Below are 3,900 nucleotides of genomic sequence, written 5' to 3' on the forward strand. Positions count from 1 at the left end.
AAAAAAGGGGATCCGGGTCTTGTTTCTATTCATATCATCCAACATGTCCCGGATCCACTTAAAAACTATTCGTATTGTCCAGCCCAACCGGGTCTTGTTTCTATTCATATCATCCAACATGTCCCGAGTCCACTTAAAAAAGAGGGATCCAACTGCTTTAACCGCTAAGATGACGTCATGGATCAGGGGCTAGAGTAATTCTGTGAATTATTCAGTGACCCGATCTAAAATCAGGCAGTGACCTGATCCATCCAACCCGTCCTGGATCTACTTAAAAAAAGGGATCCAACTCTCGTCTCTTTTCGTACCGTTTAGTCCATCCTTGATTTCCCAGATCTACTTCAAAATCCGCTTATGATGCCTCATGGATCGGTCTATGATGAAGAGATATTTCCCGGATCTACTTCAAAATCCGCTTATGATGGCTCATGGATCGGTCTATGATGAAGAGATATTTAAAATTATTAGGAGATTTAAGAGAGCAGCATATAGGCACGTGACCCGATCTAGAATCAGGTGAGGATAAGTATCATCCCGTCCAACCCGTCCTGGATCCACTTAAAAAAAGGGATCCAACTCTCGTCTCTATTTTTACCCATCCAGCCCATCTGGGATTTTCGGGATCTGCTTCAAAATCCGCTTATGATGGCTCATGGATCGGTCTAGATATTTAAAAGTATTTGAGATCCAAAATCAGGCGGTGACCCGATCCAGAATCAAATGAGGATAAGTATCATCCCGTCCAACCCGTCTTGGATCCACTTAAAAAAAGGGATCCAACTCTCGTCTCTTATTCGTACATGTCCAGCCCATCCCGAATTTCCGGGATCTACTTCAAAATCTGCTTATGATGGCTCATGGATCGGTCTATGATGAAGAGATATTTAAAAGTACTAGGGAGAGCAGCCTACAGGCACGCCTCACGCCAAATTGAGCTGGCATTTCTATTCACAATCACGTAGGGTTGCCATCTCACCACGCTCTCGTTACATTTATGAGCTCATATCTTCTATGTTGCGCATCTCTTTGATGTGGGACAATTCTACTCCCACATTGGTCGATTAAGAGAGAGAGAGAATAGGAGATTGAACTTAAGGTTGAACTTTTGGTTGAGATGCGGGATCCTGGATGTAGTTTGATGGAACGAGAGATACAAAGGTAGCTCGTCACTTTGATATAAATTATTTACAAATAAAATACAAACTCTTTAAACTTCTAACTTTGAAAATTAATATACAAAATCTACCCCCATTATGCATGTACATACTATAAGACTCATTCTCATCCATCTATTCCCTTCAACCTTCTAACCACCTTGCTAAAAGTATTTGATTTCATTGTAGTTAATAAAAAAACCCATCCATAATACAAATCTGGGTTTTGAAAAACAAGTTTTACTACAATATTTTATTTAAAAAAAAATATTATTAGCTGATGGAATTAAAAAAAACAAGTTTATTTCTTTAAGGAACCTCAAAAACTAATTTTTTAGAAATTATAGTATTTTTTTAAAATTTATTACGCATTCTAATAATTTGTGAATCATGTTTATTATAATATTATAATTAATAATTGTACATTGATAACCAAATCTTGTATTTTATTTATTAATTTATTTACATATAAATTATATAATGTATTATTTTTTCATATAGTTGTAAATATTATAATATTATATTATAATTAATAATTATATACACATCCAGATAGGAAAACAATGTCTCGGTATTCATCTATATTTACAAAGTAATGAAAGTACATTGTACACCACTCCTAAATTTTTTTAGAAACTAAAAGAACACTATTTTTAGAGATTTATAGTGATTTTTTGAAAAAACTTTGAGACAAAAATTACCGATTTCGCTGATTCTTCGATCTGATCTACCGATCCGACACGGATATAGGTGTGACCGATTTGAGTCACCAATCCGTTTTTTTAAACCTTGGTTCCAACATCCAAAAGAGTTGAAGCTTGGGATGTGTTTTAGGCAGCGTTTTAAAAAACGCCGAGTCGAACCGGCCCGGTTCGACTCGAAAATCGCGAAAAAGGGATTGGATAGGTGAAAAAGTCAGAAATCGTCCGGTTCTAGAGAGAACCGGACGATTCCGCACAGTGACTCGCCGATTCACTGTGCGGAATCGGCGAGTCCGTGAAGAACACGGGTTGCACAGTGTTCTTCACGGATTCTTTGAAATTTGTCATTTTTTGATCATTTTTCTTGTTTTTTTTGGCACGTGATCTGATTTGCAGGCTGTAAACAGCTTTATTCAGCTTTTTCAAGGATTAAATGGTGGAAAAATTTGTTGTTTTTGGATCACGAAAAATTCGGTGTTTAGGGTTTCCGCCTTTTTTGAAATTTCATGCCAAATAGGGCATGAATCTTTCAAAATTTGTAGGCATTTTGATCTTAAAGCTGTGAATCAAACCTTTTGTTACTAATTTGTGATAATCGTTGAGAAAAACAGAGTTTTTTGGAGATTGAAGGCTTCGGTTCACAAAATCAGGTAAGAACTTTGGGTTTTTTTTTTTTTCCGCCATTTGATTTATTTCACGGCATATTTTGAACATAATGAGTTCAATAATTAGGGTTTTTAATCTTTATTGTGTCTAGTATGATTTAAAATTTTCAATTTTACGTAATCTGGTCAATTACAGCAAGAAATTTGTTATGAACACTGAGATGTCTGCGGAACCAAATTCCGCTGTTTTTTTTTTTTTTTTTTTCCGCCTTTTGATTTTGTTTTCATGATATATTAGAAATAATGTGTTAAAAATTTAGGGTTTTGATTCCTTATATTGTTGTTTATCAGAAAATATACTCAATTGGATGTAATTTATTCACTTAGAGGTGAATTTTTGAGTTAAAATCGCTTATGTAAAACGACTCTGTGAAGAACAGAATTTTTTTTTTTTTTTTGTAGCCCATGATAGAATTTTTTGTAATCCATGATCGAATTTTTTGTAATCCATGATCGAAATGTTTGTTTTTTTTTCTTGTAATGATCGAATTTTATTTTTTATTTTTTATTTTTGTAACCCATGATAGAATTTTTTATAATCCATGATCGAATGTTTTGTAATCCATGATCGAAATGTTTGTTTTTTTTTGTAATCCATGATCGAATTTTTTGTTTTTTGTTTTTTATGTAACCCATGATAGAGTTTTTTGTAATCCATGATTGAATTTTTTGTTATCCATGATGTAATTGTTTTTTTCTTTTTTTGTAATCCACGATCGAATTTTTTGTTTTTTTTTGTTTTTTTTTTTTTTGTAATCCATGATCGAATTTTATGTAATCCATGATCGAATTTTTTGTAATCCATGATAGAATTTTCTGTAATCCATGATCGACTTTTTTGTAATCCATGATCGAAATGTTTGTTTTTTTTACTTGTAATCCATGATCGAATTTTTTGTTTTTTTGTTTTTTTTGTAACCCATGATTGAATTTTTTGTAATCCATGATCGAATTGTTTTTTTCTGTTCTTGTAATCCACGATCAAATTTTTTGTTTTTTTATATATATATTTTTTTTTTGTAATCCATGATCGAATTTTATGTAATCCATGATCGAATTTTATGTCATCCATGATCGAATTTTATGTAATCCATGATCGAATTTTTTGTAATCCATGATCGAATTTTTTGTAATCCATGATCGAATTTTTTGTTTTTTTTTTGTTTTTTGTAACCCATGATTGAATTTTTTGTAATCCATGATCGAATTGTTTTTTTCTGTTCTTGTAATCCACGATCGAATTTTTTGTTTTTTTATGTTTTTTTTTTTTTTTTGTAATCCATGATCGAATTTTATGTAATCCACGATCGAATTTTATGTAATCCATGATCGAATTTTTAGAAAATTTGTGATTTTTTTTTTTAATCCATGATCGAACTT

Source organism: Amborella trichopoda, chromosome 8, assembly GCF_054954075.1.
Source record: "Amborella trichopoda isolate Santa Cruz 75 chromosome 8, AtrichopodaSantaCruz75HAP2 v2.0, whole genome shotgun sequence".
Classification (NCBI taxonomy): Eukaryota; Viridiplantae; Streptophyta; class Magnoliopsida; order Amborellales; family Amborellaceae; genus Amborella; species Amborella trichopoda.